The sequence below is a fragment of the Tenrec ecaudatus genome, chromosome 9 (assembly GCF_050624435.1).
Source record: "Tenrec ecaudatus isolate mTenEca1 chromosome 9, mTenEca1.hap1, whole genome shotgun sequence".
In the NCBI taxonomy this organism is placed as follows: domain Eukaryota; kingdom Metazoa; phylum Chordata; class Mammalia; order Afrosoricida; family Tenrecidae; genus Tenrec; species Tenrec ecaudatus.
The window spans coordinates 163,721,969-163,739,987 of record NC_134538.1 but is presented as its reverse complement, the minus strand read 5'-3'; the positions used below and the strand labels follow the sequence as shown (position 1 = coordinate 163,739,987).

General features: G+C 47.7%; 3 non-coding genes across 3 annotated transcripts; 1 reads left to right on the top strand and 2 right to left on the bottom strand.

The window, feature by feature from the left end:
* Positions 1-1,715: 1,715 nt before the first annotated feature.
* TRNAC-GCA (transfer RNA cysteine (anticodon GCA)) lies at positions 1,716-1,787 on the bottom strand. Its single transcript has one exon. It is a non-coding gene; the product is annotated as a tRNA-Cys (tRNA).
* Positions 1,788-8,012: 6,225 nt separating this feature from the next.
* On the top strand, positions 8,013-8,084 carry TRNAC-GCA (transfer RNA cysteine (anticodon GCA)). The gene has a single exon. It is a non-coding gene; the product is annotated as a tRNA-Cys (tRNA).
* A 2,062-nt stretch (positions 8,085-10,146) lies between these two features.
* On the bottom strand, positions 10,147-10,218 carry TRNAC-GCA (transfer RNA cysteine (anticodon GCA)). Its single transcript has one exon. It is a non-coding gene; the product is annotated as a tRNA-Cys (tRNA).
* Positions 10,219-18,019: the final 7,801 nt, after the last annotated feature.

The following is an 18,019-nucleotide window of genomic DNA, read 5'->3' as shown; positions in this document are numbered from 1 at the left end:
TTGACGACCAATGCCTTTGTTGTTCTTCTTGGGATTCCATCTAATTGGTGTCCTCTCTGCTTCCTCGATGATTGCCTGATACACCTTTATTATATTTGGGAAAGTTTTTCCCCCCAGTAATTCCCTCGCAATTTTAACTTTTGGCTTCTTCTTTACACCTTGCTCCAGTATCCCATTTATTCGGATGTTGTTTCTCTTCATAGTCTCTCATTGTTCTCAGGTTTTTCTTCAGCTTCCTCACTTATCGTGTTTGAGTGTCTTTCACATTTGTTGTCTTCTGGGTGGATATCTTCGTAGTCACTGATTTGGTACTCCACTTCTTCCAACCTATCAGTGAGGTGTTTTACCATTTTATTCATTTCTACTGCAACATACCTTAAATCTTGTATTTCCCTTCCGTACGTGGACGTTATCCTCTGTATTTTTTCATCCTTTTCCTATACTGATCCCTTCATATCCTGTATGACTCTAAGAAGCATTCTGAAGATTTCTTTCCGTGGCAGCTCAAAGTATGCCTCTTTTATGTATGTTGCTAGGTTTAGGTTCAGACATTGAGATTTGTTTCTCTTGCTTTCTTTTAGTGACTGTTAATGTGGGCTGCTGTATGCTTGACATTTTGGTGGTTCGTTGCATGTGTATGGCTCAGATCCAAGTGTGGCAAGAACAGTGCAGCGGTGTGGACTGAGGTAACTGGGTCTGCGGGCAGCAGATGCTTGGGTTTCCCAATTTGGAGTGCCCGGGTGGGCCATTTCCGCAAGTTGTTGGATGCACCGGCTATGTGATCAGTTTAGGCTACACTGGCTGGGGGTGCCTTCCATGGACTGTTAAAGTTTCACAGGCAGTGTTGGCAGAGATGTGGGACTAGCCATGGTCATGAACTCTGGGCGGCATCGGTGGCATGGACTCTTTGGGCCGGGCTGGCTGGGTCTGCGGGAAACTCAGGATACGCAGGCAGCATGGGCGGGAGGTGGCACAAGGATCACAGTTGGCACAGACTGGGCCTGCTGGATCTGCAGGCCACTCAGGCTCTGCAAGGGGTGCAGGCTGGAGGCAGAGCACTCCACAGGCTGCATGGGCTGAGCTGCCTGGCTCCTCGAACCACTCAGGCTTGCAGGCAGTGCAAGCTGGGAGGTGGAGCACACTGCAGTCTTGCAATGTAGGGAGTGAGAGTAGTGCATGCTGGTGGCCAGGGTATCAGGTGCAACTCGGAGGTGTGGTTGGCGAGGCAGTGCAGACCAGAACCACGAGAAAGGTTGACACACGGGCCAGAGCAGAGCCCTGGAGTGCTGCAAGGCCCGATCACATGCTTAGGATTCCCACCTTCCCTCCCCATCCCCCCACACACACTCAGCCTCCCAATCCCCAAACCCAGCAGTCGCACATGGAGCTCTGAATGTGATAGCACTTACCTCAGCACCATCTTCCTGGAAGTCCGTTGTTGTTGTTTATAGTCACTCACTGTAGTATCTTGATCAGGAGCCCTGAGAACCAGGATGGTGGCCTTTGTGGATGAGGTGAGCACATGGTTGGGGAGATGAGGAGCACGTGCAGCTGGGACAGTCATTGTGGCTCCCCTTGTGCTCTCAGCCTGGAGCGGGAAGCTCTGTTGGACTTGTTCTTTAAAACCCCATCCTGGGAGGGGGGCAGCCTGTAAATCTTTGCTGAAGGTCCAGGTAGGGAGTATATGATATAACTCTCAAAATGGCACATAAAGAAGGGGGCGCCCGGATTTGAACCAGGGACCTCTTGATCTGCAGTCAAATGCTCTACCCCTGAGCTACACCCCCTGGCATACTAATATCGTCTAATAAATGCTTTCATTTGTGGGTAGCACTCAGCTCTGTGACATTAATTGTTGCTTCCCTCTGAACTGGCTGACTCACGACTAGAAACCTTCTCCCAGCTCTATGGTTTTTCAGGTTCCATGGTCACTTTAACCATCAACAGGGAGGAGGTCAAATAAACTGCCTGGGCAACACCAGTCCATTATCCATTAGTTTTCCCAGTCTTCCATAACAAAATGAGCCAAAGTCGATGCCTATGAGTGAGAGAAATGTATTTTCTGGACTGGAGGCTGATGTTCCAAGTCAGAGTAGCATACATGTTGGCCATTTGTAAGCTTGAAAGAATGTTTTCTGGGCTTCCCTCTAGGTCTGAAAGCTTCAGCGCTCCTTGGCGGCACCTCGGCCACAGCCACACGTGGTCATATGACGTCCATCCTCTCTATCTATTGTCTTTTATAAGGAGGGCAGTCAGTCATTTTTTGAACACCCTTATGTGGTATAAGCTCACTGTAATTTAACTGATGACACCTTCAAAACCCCTTTGAACAAAGAAGCACATGGTTAAAGTACCAGGTGTTCAGACTGCAAAGTAGTTATATTATTCTGACTCACCATATATATACACCGTAAGTGTGGTTTTCCAGATAGCAATTTCTCTGTTGCAGTTAAGAAGGCTAGGAAAGGAATTCAAATTCACACAGCTGCTTCTAAGGGAAGAGGTTGTGTTTTTTTTTTTAATAAAATATTTTGTGTGTGTCTGCTCTGAGGGAAGGGCCTTGTTTTATTCTAACATATGTGGACCCAGAATTCTTTGGTGCTGTTCATGTGCCTTGGCACTAATGTTCCCTTGGGTCTAGGAGGCTGTCACCACGAGGACCCTACGTCCAAAAGTAGCACTCTGGCCCCACACCCTTTTTCTTGTTATTCTCTCCTTCCCTGACTTCTTCTCTTTCTTTTTAGTGTTTGTACAATAAAAGGAGATTTGAGCCCTACCCCAGGGACTCTTCCTTTACTTTGGGTTAAGGCTCTGATCTGATTCAGAGTATGGCATGCCATGCTGGTCTTATTACAGCTAGATGATTGCTTGCATCAGATCACATCATGGGAAATGATCACACCATTACATAACTGCCAGTCACTTCATTTTAGCTGTCATGAATGAACTGTGGTCCACCCAAGTTGGCATAAAGTTTGGAAGGAGACAGTTCTTCTTTTTTTAAAAAAATATTTTTATTGGGGGCTCTTACAGTCTTATCACAATCCATCCATTGTGTCAAGAACATTTGTACATATTTTGCAATCATAATTTTCAAAACATTTTATTTCTACTCGAGCCCTTGTTATCATCAGCTCATCCCCCCCTCCTTCCCTCATGAACCCTTAATGATTTATAAATTATTGGGGTTTTCTTCATGTCTTACACTAACCACTGTCTCCCTTCACCGCCTTTTCTGTTGTCTGTCCCCCAGGGTAGGGGTTATATGTAGATCATTGTGATCAGTCCACCCACCCCCCACCCCACATTCCCCTTCCCTTCATGGTATGGCTGCTCTTATGATTAGTCCTTAGGGATTTATCTGTCGTGGATTCCCTGTGCTTCCAACTCTTATCTCTACCAATGTACATGCTCTAGTCTAGCCAGATTTGTAAGGTTGAATTGGGGTCATGATAGTGGGAGGTGGGTATTAAAAACTAGAGCAAAGTTGTATGTTTCATTGGTGCTATACTGCACCCTGGCTGGCTTGTCTCTTCCTTGTGACCCTTCTTCTGTAAGGGGTTGTCCAATTGCCTACACATGGGATTTGGGTCTCCAATCCACACACACACACCCCATTCACATTGATAGGATTTTTTGTTCTGGGTCTTTGATGCCTGATACCTGATCCCATCGGCACCTCATGATCACACAGGGTGGTGTGGTTCTTCCATGTGACTTTGTTGCTTCTGACCTTGATGGCTGCTTGTTTATCTTCAAGCCTTTAAGATCCAAGATGCTATATCTTTTGATAGCTGGGCACCATCAGCTTTTTTACACCACATTTGCTTACGCACCCATTTTGTTTTTAGTGATAATATCAGGGAAGGTGAGTATCACAGATGTCAGGTTATTAGAATAAATTGTTCAAAGTACTTGAGTAGAGGCCCAATGTCCGTCTGCTGCCTTAGTCCTTAACATATAAATATATGTACATAGATCTATTTCCCAATAGTTACATGTAAATGTATTTACATATGCACATGCCTCTGTTTAGACCCCTATAAATGTCCTTTGCCTCCTAGTTCTCTCCACTATTTCCCTCTTGTTCCACTATCATATTTGGCCTTCATGCGGGTTTCAGTCATTTCTCTCGGCTACATTGCCCTTGATCAAGCCCCACCAGGCATCATACGCCCTCCTTAGCCATTCCTAATTCATGCCATTGCCACATGCAGAACACATTCACTTCTCCACATTATCTCAGAAGTCTTAAGTCCCCTCCAAATTCAGGTTCTTCTTCCATGGGGCAACATTCCCTCAGACTTGGTCTTCATCTTTATCTTTCAGGAATGGTGGGGCCTCACAGCGCAGTTAGCAATGGAATGTTTTAAGATGGTGTAGAGTGAGTCTTCTTGTCATGCAAGTGAAGTGTAATGAAATACAGGAATTGATAGGGATGTAGATAGAAGAGGGAAGATGATATGACAGCAGAAGCAGTGATTGGCAGGAGCCCTGAAGAAGGACATCATGCTAAGTAGAGTGGGGGTGGGGCAGTGAAAAAGATGGGCCCCCAAAAGATGGAGACACAGTGCTTGCAACATTGGATTCAAGCACAGGGACAATTGGGAGCATGCTCGAGTTTTCAAATACGTACAAGCAGAAGCTTGGGGAATATCCCTGGGAATGGTTACTAAGGGTGTGGGATACTGGTGCACGAAATGTGTTAGACAGGGTTCTCTAAATGTGTTTAGACAGGGTTCTCTAGAGATATAAAACCAGATTGCTAGTAATGATATATATGTATATATTTATAAAGATAGATATATAACACAAGAAATGAACCGTTAAGTTATATACAGATAGATAGATATATAATACAAGAAATGAACAGTTAAATTATAAAGCAGTGAGGCACTAGCAGTCCTTTAAGTCTTAAGGGCTGCCAGTTGCTCCTCTGTAGAGAGAGCGGGGCTATATATACCCAGGCAGTAAGCAGCAAGGTAGGTCACCAGCTGTCACCAACTGTCGGTCCCCAGCTCCAGAGATGTACTTTCCAATTGTGGGGGCTTAAAAGGACCTCAACTTACAGTGACACAGTCCACAGGCTAGGCATCCCACAGGTAGTGTACCCTTTAAAATGAGACACAGAACAAGCACGGCAGCCGCACGCTGGTACAATGATTAAAGAGAGAGAGAGACAAGACAGGTGAGGCTCACCAAGTCATTTATCTCCCCGCCCTCCAATTAATCCCACTTTTGTTTATTGGCCAGGCTGGCACAATAAACTATCGCAAGGAGTGGAGTCAGAAAGGTGGTCAATGATTTCTAGGGCCTGTGGGCAGGGAAGGTGGGTGGGAAGTAAGTGCCTAACCGGAGCCGGGTCGTCTTCTGGTGAGATGAAAAAGTTCTGGAATGAGAGAGTTGCCTAGCACTGTGAATGTGCTAAACGTCAATGGTAAGCTTCGTGTTCATTATACATTACCATGATGAAAAAATGAAATTGGCTTTAAGATCATTTAAGATAAAGTGGGATAAGGTATACAAATTGACTGCTAGATTCAGCAATTTAGGGGTTATTGGTAACCTTGGCAAGAGGCGCTCCAGCAGCGTGAAGTGGGGTAAAGACAGAGGGGGAGGGGAGGAATTAGAGGCTGCCAGGTAGAGATGGCTGCTGCTGTCTCCACAGATGAGACAGAGGAGGGGGGACGTGCAGACCTGTGAGTGTAAAGTGGTGGGGGAGCCTGGGGCTGGGCTCGGAGAAGGACCCGGTGGATGAGTCTGGAGAGGGATGGGTTGCTGGTTTTATCAACTCTCTAGGGGAAAAAAAGGTGGAAACTTCCAGTGTGTTGCCGGAATTCCTAGTATAACATTTAGGGTGAAAAGGTGCACATTAGACCTGTATAGAGGAAGGGAGTATAGCCCAGTGACTGCAGATCAAGAGGGCCGTGGTTCAAATCTGGGTGCCCCTTAACATCATGTTGTTTGTGTTTGGTTCCTCCTCATCCAGCTGCCTTTCACGGGTGATGGTTATGGTCCTCCTGAAACTGGAAGCTGAAGGTCAGCAACCACATCCTGGTGGATAACTTCCCCCCTCTTCGCCACACTGGTACCTTGGGTATCTCTTCTCTTGGCATCTGGCCATTTCCCTTGTGTATCTCTTCTCTTCAGTACTCCTGGGACCTTAAAGATGGTGCCACCTGGCTTCATTTGGGCAGACCAGAGAGTTGCACATGTTAGCGCAGACAGTAAGTTAGTGTTGGTTCTCATCCTCACACCCTCCTTCCAAATGAGACAGTCTGGAACCAGGGATGGATGTCAGACCCTCGTGACATCCACTCATTCATTCATTCATTCATTCACACAGTTGCTTCAGCCCTGAAGGCCCACACCCTGGTTTATCTGCTCTAAGAAGGGAAGCAATGATCTTTCATACTTCCCAACTATTAGAACTCAGTCAAACCATTTGCATTACAACCTGTTATGAATTAAGTATGCCATCCAAGAAAGACATGTTGGAGTCGGCTATGGATTTGATGGTAGCCCTCCCAAAAGATGTGTCAGCTTGGATGGACCATGCGGCTTCACCGCTATACAGTGTTGTACTGGTCAGCCATGTCGTGAGGGAACCCCTCCCATGGTGTAATCTAGTTGATAGGTCAATTAGTTGTAAGGATGAGAGTGGGATGCAAGAGCCTTTAGTCAGGTCACAGTCTGCTCCTCTGTAAGGGAGCTGCTTCCCTGAGGTGTGACCTGCGTCACCTTGTACCTTGCAACACACAGAAGGAGGGAGACGTGAGTAGAGAATGAGCGACTTACCAAAAAGGATCCGGAGAGGGATGTACCACATGAAGCCAGCATCCCTACCCAAGGAAACCCTAGACCTAGGGGAAAAGTCACACCAACACCCGTGCACACACGCACCCACACATGCACACACGCCCATGCCTGTGAAAAGGAGACAGGATCTTCCCTTAGAGTCGAGAGAGAGAGACTTCCCCCAGGGCTGGCTTCATAAACGTGAACTCCCAGCATCCTAAACGTGGGAAGAATAGGTTCATGTTTGCTAAGCTACCAGTTTAGGAGCCTTGCTTGTTGAGTGGCTGTGGGTCAGTCTGCTAACAGCAAGGTCAGCAGTTTGAGAGCCTCAGCCATTCCAGGGGAGAAAGACGAGCTTCCTACTTCAGTAGAGTTACCTCTTTGGATTGTTGCAGGGGCAGTTCTACCCTGTCCTGTAGGGTTGCTCACTGGGACTCAGCTCTGGCTCAGTGGCAGTGAATTGGAGAGAAGTCACCAAGTTATGGCATTGATATCCTCGCGGCATTCAGTAACAAAGACAGAGGCTAAAACTGGGCACCTATGACCGTGACCTGTTTGCAAGTACTTTTTGATGTTGTCATCAGTTCAGTAAACTCGAGGCCACACAAGCTGGGATGTGTCCTAAGCCCACGTGAGCGTTGTCCTTGTAAAGAGGAGAGCAGCCACAGGCATACCAGCAGCAGTAGAGCACCACGTGAGGGTCCCCTGTTGCAGCTGCGAGCTAAGGAGCAGGGGGGGAGGGCCGCAGCAGCAGAATCTAGGAGAGCGGCATGGTGCTGACTCCCATTCGTAGCTCCCAGAAGGACCACCATGGCTGACAGTCTGACCTTGGGCTCTCAGGCACTGGACGTACGAAACAAGACATCCGTGCCTCCGAAAGCCACTCACTCTGTGGTAGTTTGGTACGGCAGACCTAGGCAACTAAAAGATACCCTCTTTTCATCTTCACCAAAGGGAGGAAGACCTGGGATTTGGAGACCTTGCCCAGCTCTGGCCTAACCCAAAGGATGGCTAATGGACCAGTGGTCTGCAGGTGGCTCCTTTGCCCTCCTCCCACTGGGGGTCCCAGTGGCCAAGGGTTGTGGAAGGTCACAGAGCTGAGGGAAGGTATTGAGTCATGAGTCAGCCAGTCCCAATGGAAACACCAGTTAATATTAGACAGCTGAGTGCCTCTCACAAATGAAAGGCATTAATTAGGGTATGTTGGCAGGCCAGGGGGTGTAGCTCAGGGGTAGAGCATTTGACTGCAGATCAAGAGGTCCCTGGTTCAAATCCAGGCGCCCCCTAATTTATGTGCCATTTTGAGAGCCAGCCCTCCCACATTCTCCCTGCTTGGACTCTCAGTGAAGGTGTGGCAGTACCACCCGAGGTCACAGCCAGTGCCGCCTCCTCCAAAATACGGAAACCCACAAAAGCTGCCATCTTGGTTGCTCTGATGAGATCCCACAAAGGGGGTGGTCATACAGAATGGAAATGACTGTCTCCCAGGTCTCTGGCTACCAGTCTGAACCCCAGCCATGCTGATCCCTTCAGAGGGCTCTGAGCAAGGAAGCTCTCTGGGGCCAGTGTGCTGGTTCCTGGTAATACGAAGGCTTACCATGTGTCCCCTTGTGTCTGCGTGTCTGAGTTGAGTATGTGTCAACTTGGGTAGGCCCTGATTCTCAGGATGTCATTATCCCTCTATCTTGTGATTTATTATAGTTACCCGCTGTTGCAAATAAACCCTACCTCCAAGACACGCATAAAGCCGGATTAGAGCTAGCATGAGGTTAGAGTCTCTAGAGCAGGTGTCCTCAAACTACGGCCCATGGGTCACCTGCGGCCCACCGAGGACATTTATCCAGCCTGCTGGGTGTTTTTGCCACATTTATTTTTGTACTTGAAAATAAGATATGTACAGTGTGCATAGGTATTTGTTCATAGTTTTTTTTTAACTATAATCTGGTCCTCCAACAGGTCTGAGCAACAGTGAACTGGCCCCCTGTTTAAAAAGTTTGAGAACCCCTGCTCTAGAGAATCAAAACCAGGACACTGGGCTATCAAGAGAGAATCTAGCCTGAGGGAAGACAGTGGTATCAGCAGTGTCACCTACGAAGCCATTGAGGCGAACCCAGTATAGCCTACTCTGTGGGTCAAATGCCGGGCCAAAGGTCCATGCTCCCATGCAGTTGCTAGGCAAACGAGCAAGAAACAGGCAGCAGACGGTGAGGCCTGGCAGTGGCTGTGGCGGCTGTGGCTGTAGCAGCAGCTCTTGTGGTGATGGCAGCAGTGACTCTGGTGGCAGCAGCTGTGGCAGGCCACAGGCAGGAGTAGGTGGTAGAGGAAGTCCTAGCAATGACATGCCAGGACCACACTAGCAGGAAGAGAATGCTGGCATGCCTCACAACATTCACTTAAGCCACATCAAGTCTGCCATTCCGCCAAGAAGGCATCATTTAGCTGAGACACTGCACCAGGTCTCGTGGGGACCTGGGAAGGGAGACCCCGCTACCAAGCTACAGCACCACGCCAAGTGAACACTCACCGATCACACACAGTCCGCCCCTTGTCAACTTGGCACCTGCACACATTTCCTTGACCATACGCAAGCCTCACACAAAGCTCGCATCTAACAGGATCCCGCTAACATCCACACAACTGAAAATGCACCAGCCCTATTTACAGTTTATATTTTATAAATGAACAAGACAAAATATTTGGTGCATGTGTACTAGAAGAAATACTAACAATTTCAATCCTGGTCTCTGCAACTGCTCACTTGGCCACAGCCGGTGCTTAGACCTACCTTTCTCCACCCCCCATTCTGTATTCCCTCCAACCTTAGCCGGTGTCTCTACTGGTCATGGGCCTTTCCTTGGTGGGATGGCACAAACCTGCATTCCTGAAGGGTCAGGATCATTAGCAGTTACTTCAGAATTGGGGGGCTATACCTTACCATTTGCTTTAATCACAGGACATGGTGGGACTGAAAGACAACCTAAAACATCCCTTGGATTCCAGATATATTCTTATTTCCCTCCATTATGTAATTTCCTCTGGATGATTAGGCTCACTCACCACTCAGCGCAGTGACACCCTGCTTTACCTGCTGCTCCAGAGGCCATAGAAGCGCAGAATGGCAGGACACATTCGAACCGCCAGGCCAATGGAATCAGCGCTGCAGCTCCAGGTGGGGGATTCTGCCCTTTGGAACTAGGACATGCAGACCTGAAGAGCATAGGTGTATCACCACAGGAAACAAAAACTTACAAATAGATCAGTAGGAATACTAGAGGGACCACCCCCATTTCCAACCCTGGGCTCCTGGACTCGAGGATCCTGGCTAGGGAGTGTGTAATGATGCATAAAAAGGGGCACCTGGATTTGAACCAGGGACCTCTTGATCTGCAATCAAATGCTCTACCCCTGAGTTACACCCCCCCCCCCGCCCCCGGCATGCTAATATAATGTAATTAATGCCTTTCATTTGTGAGGTAGCTCCCAGCTCTGTAGTAGTGACTGGTGGTTCCTTTTGAGACTGGTTGACTCATGCTGAACACCTTCCCTCAGCTCTGTGATCTTGCAGGCCTCAGACCCATGGGATTGTCCCTGAGGAGGAGGGCACAGAAGTGGCCTCACAACACTAGTCCATTATCCATTACTGTTTTGGCTGAGGCTGAGAGCAGACCAAGGTCTTCCAAACAATTGGCACATGTCTTTACCCAGCCCCAAACCCGGGCCTTCTTCCTTTCAGTGAAGACAGGACTGGGCTGTGCCTGTGTTTCCTGGGTCTTCCATGACCAAATGTTCCCATGTGGGTGGTGCGGGTGTCTCACAATCCTGGAGGCCGAGAGTTCAAGGTCTGCGTGGCAGCCATGTTGATCCTCCTGAGAGCTCTGAGACAGCGTCTGCCCCATGTCTCAGAAAGAGTTTGCAGGTAGCATGGTGGTTCATGTACTGAGTTGCTAACCACAAGGACAGCAATTTGGACTGACTAGGGCTATTGACTTTTTGGGGGTCCATGACCCCTCCTTTTCCTCTGATATCTCCCATTTGCATTCAGAATATTTTCTTTGTACCCGACCAGCCATTGTACTTTGGAAGTGCCACCATGGAGCTTGGGGAAAAGATAAGGTTAGTTATAGTCAGGCTTTGTGTCAACTTGGCTGGGCCGCAACTCTCAGTGGTCTGGCAGTTGAAGCCTACTAATGCCCCAGGATGTGACCGAACATACTGGACTCAACCTGATAGTGGGCGCCGCTGTGAGCAGCTAAGCAGTTGTAAAGAGTAGGAGGTGGTGCAGCCACTTAACTCAGGTCACAGCCCAGATGCAATTGAAGTAAGTTCCCCAGGGGGGTGGGTGTCTACTTGTTATATACGTGGACACTATGGGAAAGGGCATTGCTGTATTTAATGGTGTTTAGTTCTGTTGTACATAAGGTTGCTATGAGTCGGAACTGACTCAACAGCATCTAACAACAACAATGAGAAAGGTTATTTGCTTCTCTCTGAGCTTGGATTCTCCATCTGGTTTATTGACTTCTGTTTTATGGACTTGACCCAATGGTCTGCCATATTGCTTGCCATATTGTCTTTGTTGGCCTCTGACCTTAGGTTCATTTGCCTGTGCCGTCATCAGTCTGGCCATGAGTTCATCCATCCCCCCAACCCAGGTCTTCAGCCTAACATACCACCCATGAACTTGGGACCTGCCTGGGTTTGGACTTGACTAGTTCCTCAACCATGTGAGCCATTGTATTGCTATCCATTCCTTTGTATCTATACATATAGAAGTGAAAATGGTTTTTCTTCTCTAGGGAATCACATGTATTCTTGATTCACAGACAAAAGGGAAATCTTCAACAGGGTAGAATTTGAACTTGGAGCCAATGTAGGACTTTTAGGATGAAACGGAGGCATGAATGTGTTTTACATGGGGCAAAGAAATAAATTTGGAGTGGTTGAAAAGAAGGATGCCTTGAATTCAATTACATCTCCCCAAACTAGTGTCAGCTTGGCTGAGCCATGATTCTCGGGTTTGGCAGTTTTGTAATGATGCGATATCTCCCATGATGTCATCTGATGCCACATCCACAATCAGGTGACGGCCCTGTTTCACTATAAGGAGCATTTCCCTAAGGTGCAGCCTAACTCATCTCTTCTCCTACAAGACGTTAAAAGGAAGAGAAGCGGGCACAGAAAAAGAGAGCTCAGTGTACCAAGAATGAAAAGTCAGTGGTGGAACGGACCTTTGTATAGAGTGTCCCTGCACTGAGAATCTCCTACACCCAGGGGAAGACGAATGCCAAGACACGTGCTTGTCTCCAAGGAACATCAGGACAGCAGATGTTGAGACAAAGAGCTTCCTGCAGAGCTGACAGAGAGAGACAGTCTTCCAAAGAGCTGGAACCCTAAATTTGGATTTCTAACCTCCAAACTGTGAGAGAATGCGTTTCTGTTTTCCCAGAGCCCTGGTGGGAGGCCTGGTGTTGCAGTCGTTACCGCGAGGTCACTGGGAGTTGGAATCCACTCGATGGCAGTGGGCTGAGTCTGGGGGTTGACTACAATGGGAGCCATCGTATTGCTATCCATTCCTCTGTATCTATACGTATAGAAGTGAAATGGTTTTTCTCTCTAGGAAGAGCGTTGGTGGTGGAGTGGTTTTGCGCTGGACTGCTTAAGTAGAAAGTCATTGGTTTGAAACCACCAGCCATTCTGCAGAAGGAAGAGGAGGCGTTCTACTCATGTGAAGCATTACAGTCTCAGAAACTCACAAAGGCTGCTCTGCCCTGTCTGTCCTGTATGGCCACTATGAGTTGGAAAGGAGTTTCCCATTCACAGTATTTCTGCCATGGCAGTATGATATAGTCCCTACTCTGGAGGTTAAACATATCATTCTGTTTGACTTGTGTCAAGGACACAGATTTGGGGGAACCCTACAAGGTTGAATGTTATGGATTGAATTGTGCCCTCCTCCCCAGAACTATGTGTCCGGTGGACTGGGTCATGATTCTCAGACTTAGGTATTTAATGCTCATCTTGTGTTCTGGGTTTTAGATACTGCTTTACAATGTGTTCATGCGGCAGGACCAGAGATTGTTTGATTACTGAGGAAGGATACAGTCTCCAAGATTATTCCTTATCTTGAGTCCATTTCTTTTGTGATGTCAAGGAGGATAAACAAATGGTCAGGGATCAGAGGAATCTCATTACCAAGGGAGTAAAGGCAGGACCAGAGTGTGTCCTTGAGTCCAGGGTCTCTGCACAGAGAACCTCCCAGGCCTGAGGAAGATGGATCCCGAGACACACGGAGCTCTCCCAGGAGCCCGGGCCCACACTGTGGGAAGGAGTCGAGGATACTTTGCTGCGGCATCAGAGAGAGGAATCCTCGCCCTAGAGCTGACACCCTACCTTCCAGCGTCCTAACCTGTAAGTCAATACATGCCTGTTTCTTAACGTGATCCACTTGTGTTACTTCTGTTACAGCAGTACTAAATAACTGAAGTAGAATTTGGCACCCGGAGTGGGTCCTGCACTCACACAGGCCTGAAGTGTGGAAGTGGTTTTGGAACGGGGTAAGCGGGGAAGGCTGGGAGAGTGTGCAGGTGGGTTATGGGATACGCATTGGGTAGCTTACCATAGGGTCAGCAGCTGGAGCGCCCTAACTGCTCTGAGAGAAAGATGCTGCTGTTTATTCCTGGAAAAATTTCTAGTCTCACATGGAGATGAGAACTTATGCATGATTCATAGAGGAAGGAGGGGGTGAGGGTTGGAAGGTGGGGAGGGTGTGGGGGTTGGGGGAGCAAACACACACTATGGTGATTGAATGGGGGGAGTGGAATCTGGTCTAAATTGACTGTGGTAATGATTGTACAATGCTTCTTGATGTGATTGAACCATTGAATTGTGCGATATGTGGATCACGTGCCAGTAAAACTTGAAACAAAGAAAGAAAAAAGATGTATAGCCTCAGAATCCCAAGGGGGCCGTCTGCACCACCCTATAGGGTGGCTCTGAATTGGAACCAACTCAGTGGCAGTGGGTTTGGCTTTGGGTTTGGGAAGGGCGAAACCTGGCGTGTCTGGAAGGAAGAGCCTGCTGGCCGGAGTACGGACGTCAGAGAAAGAGGTGGGGAGTGCGTGGCATCGCCACAACACCGAGGGCGAGAGACCGTGAGAGAGAGGTGGTGAAAGAGGCAGGAGGTGGGCAAGACAATCCAGGAGCTGACTTCCAGAGAGACGGTGTATGCACTTGACCAGGAGGCTTCCTGAGGAGTGAAGTGCCTCCCACCACTTGTCGTGAGAGCTAAGCGTGCCAATCCTTGAGGCAAGCAAGCTCAACGGCTGGAGACTGAGGCCTACTGGGAGAGCCGGGTGCTCCAGGCACTTCACAGTAGACCTGAAGGACGCTGTAACGGTTGTCTGAGCGAGAGAGAGGCCAGTGTAGCCCAAGCAGCCTGCGGGGCTGAGGAACCAAGACGTGCCGTGAAGCTGCAGAGAGAAGGTTCATGAAAAGCAGAGCCGTTTCAGGCTGAAAGGTTGGAGCCATGGACTCGTGAGGATCAAGGGTGGGATCATCACCTACTGGATCTCAAAGGTTGGCCTGTGGTCTTCTAGGCTTCAGAGTTGGAGCCTCACTGCTTCATTGCTGGAGCGTGGGGGACAGAAGAAGGGGGCCTGCCGGGGTCAATGGTTGGAGCACTCCTCAGTTGTACTAGGAGAATGGGACCACCCAAGCCATGGAGGAGCTTTGCAGTCCTAATAGGCGTGGAAAGTGAGGCTGACGTGCCAGGTTAAGAGACCACCGTCATGTGTTCAGGGGCTGGAGGACAGGACCACTGCCCACATGGTCCCAGAGCACATGCCTTGAGAGCTTCTGTAAATTGTTCTGCTGGACTTTGGGTTTGTTTAGTGTGCATCGTCCCTTCTTCTTCTTCTCTAATTCTCCCATTTGTACTGGAATTGTCTCCCTCTTCCCTGTTCCACCATGGAGCGTTGGAGGCAGATAACCTAGGTATCCAAGATTCACAGACAAATAGGGATTTTACCCCGGGGTGGAATTTGAATGGGGAGTCAGTGTAAGACATTGGGATGATATGAAGGATCAATGTAAAGAAAAACAACAATAATAACTTCAGAACTGGACCAATAGGTAACATCATGATAAATGGAGAAAAGATGGAAGTCATCAAAGACTTTATGTTGCCAGGATCTACAATCAAAGCTCATAGAAGCAGCAGTCAAAAAATTAACGACACATTGCATTGGGTGAATCTATTGCATAAGACCTCTTTAAAAGTGTTGAAGAGCACGGATTTTACTTTGAAGATTAAGATGTGCTTCATTCAAGCCATGGTATTTTCAATTGCCTCATAGGCATGTGAAAGTTGGACACTGAAAGGAAGACAGAAGAATGATGCTTTTTAATTATGGTGCTGGCGAAGAATATTAAAAATATTGTGAAATGCCAAAAGAACATACAAATCTGTCTTGGAAGAAGTACAGCCAGAATCCTCCTTAGAAGCAGGGGGTAAGAGACTTCGTCTCACATTTTTGGTCATGTTATCAGGAGAGGCCTGTCCCTGAGAAGGACATCATGCTTGGGAAGATATCGTGGATGGGGAGTAGGAAGGAGTAGGATGCTTGACAAGATGGATGAACACAGTAGCTGCTACAGGGGGCTCAAGCTTAACAACCGTTGTGAGGAGGGTGCAGGACTGGGTGCTGTTTCATTCTGTTGGATATAGGGTGGCTCTGAGTTCAGAATCGAGGGCATTGACAACAACAAGGACATGTCGGGGTGAATGAGCTTGGCATGTGGCAAAGACCTTGATTTTGGTGAGTCAAAAGAGCAATGTCAGATTTAAATGCATCTGTCAGATTTAAATGCATCCTCAAAAACTAAGTGTCAACTTGGCTGGGCATGAGTCTTAGGGGTTTGGCAGTTATGTAACGATGAGTTAGTCTCACATGATGTCGTCTGATGCCAGAGCCTTATATCAAGTTACAGCCTGTGTTTATTGTAAGGGGATTTTCCAAGGTGCACCAACATCACACCTTTTGTTTGACAAGAGAAAAAAAGGAAACAGAAATGGGCAAAAAGAGAAAACTGAATAGTGTTGTGTTAGACCAGGTTGACTAGAGAAACAAATTCATAGACACTCATATGTGTATAAGAAAAAGCTTTATATACAAGAGCAATTGAATATTGAGAAAACATCCTCACCCAGTCAATATCAAGTCGATAAGTCCGATAGTAGCTCATATATCTGATACCAGTCTATAAAGTCCTCTTCAGACTCACAAAACACATGTAATGATGCTAAATGCAGGACTATCAAAGGCCAGTGGTGTGAAAGTCTTGTGGATCCAGTGGCGTTGCTAGCATCTCGGCACTGGCAGGAGTCTCCACGTGGCTCCTCCAGCTCCCAGGGCATGGGTTCAATCAGCACAGCGCCATGTGTCTTGTCAGTAGAGCATCTCTTAGGGAGTGAGCAGAGAGTCTCCCACCTCCAAGGAGGAAATTATGGAGTTCCCAGAATCCTCCGGAGAAGGCCATGCCCACACAGAGGCCTCACTGGCTATGACCTGATTGACAGGCTAGACTCCACCCCTTTGCTATTAATCCTCTCAAATTGACAAACAATTATACAACTACCACAGACTCCTAAAAGGAAAAGCCAGTGGTGGATGGGCCTTTGTATGTGGTTAGCTGTACTGAGAATCTCCTAGGCCCTAGTAGAAGACTAATGGCAAGACATGGGGTCATTTCCAAGGAGCATTGAACCCACAGATGTTGAAAGGCAACAAGGCCCTTCCTGCAGAGCTGACAAAACGAGAAAACCTTCCAAAGAAGCTGGTACACTAAATTTGAATTTCTAGCCTCGCAAACTGTGAGAGAATACATTTGTTTCCTCAGCCACCCATTTTTGGCATTTCTGCCATAGCAGCATGCTATAAGAGTCCTAATCCCTGTCATTGTCACTCTGTCTAGATGTAGAGTCCTTGAAGATACCTATAATTCTATAACTTGTGGTCATACCCAAGCAGGATGGGTCCTCATCCAGTCTGACTGCTGTCCTCATAGAGGTGGAGAGCAGAGAGAGGGACAGGCAGACAGAGGACGCGGCCGTTTGTGCCGTGGCTGCAGCCAAGGGACTCAAGGAACTTGGGGAGCTGCTGGAGCTCGGGAGGAACATGGAACAGAGCTCTCTCAGAGCTCTCCGGAGGGTCAACGTGGCTCCCACCCTGATCCTGGACTCTCAGTGTCCAATATTGTGAGACAATACGTTTGTGTCACTTAAAACCGCCTTGTAAACACCTCTTGTCAAACAGAAGGTGATTTTGGCAGCACCTTAGGAAAATGGCCCTGAGAATGAGTATGGGCTGTAGCCTGATTAAGCATTTTGTTTTAGAAGATCCTAAACACACATACACAGCCCAGCTTTGTCTTCGCTGAAAAGAGAAAGGCTCAGGCCTGGGGGCCGGAGTAAGGGCTGTGTGGGGTTCTTTCGAAGACATTGCCTGCTCTTGACGGAAACCAAGAGGACCATGGGTCACGGGCTTGTGTTGTGCAGGCAGCCTCTTTGCCCTCCTCCCCACTGAAGGATCCAGGGGCCATGGGCCCTGGAAGGCCACAGAGCTGAGGGAAGGTGTCTAGCCCTGAGTCAGTCAGTCCCAGAGGGAAGCACCAGTTAATATTACAGAGCCGTGTGCTATCTCACAAATGAAAGGCATTAGTTGGGTTATATTGGCATCCAGCAGGTGTAGCTCAGGGGTTGGGGGGGGGAGGGGCATTTGATAGCAGATCAAGAGTCTCTGATACCCAATGTACCATAAGTGGAACCATATGAATATCTCTTTTCTGCCCCATTATTTTTATTTTTGTTATTATTTTAAAGTTTTATTGACACATAATTCATATAGTATACAATTCAATAGTTCAATCATATTAAGAAGAGTTGTACAATCATTGCTACAATCAATTTCTGTGTTAGTCTCGGTTGACTAGAGAAACAAATTCATAGACACTCATGTGTGTATAAGAAAGAGCTTTATATACAAGAGCAATTGTATATTGAGAAAACATCCCAGCCCAGTCCAGATCAAGTCCATAAGTCTGATATTAGCCCATATGTCTGATACTAGTCCATAAATTCCTCTTTAGACTCATTCAACGTATGCAATGCCAAATGCAGGAAGATCAAAGGCCGTGGGTAGAAGATCTTGTAGATCCAGTGGCA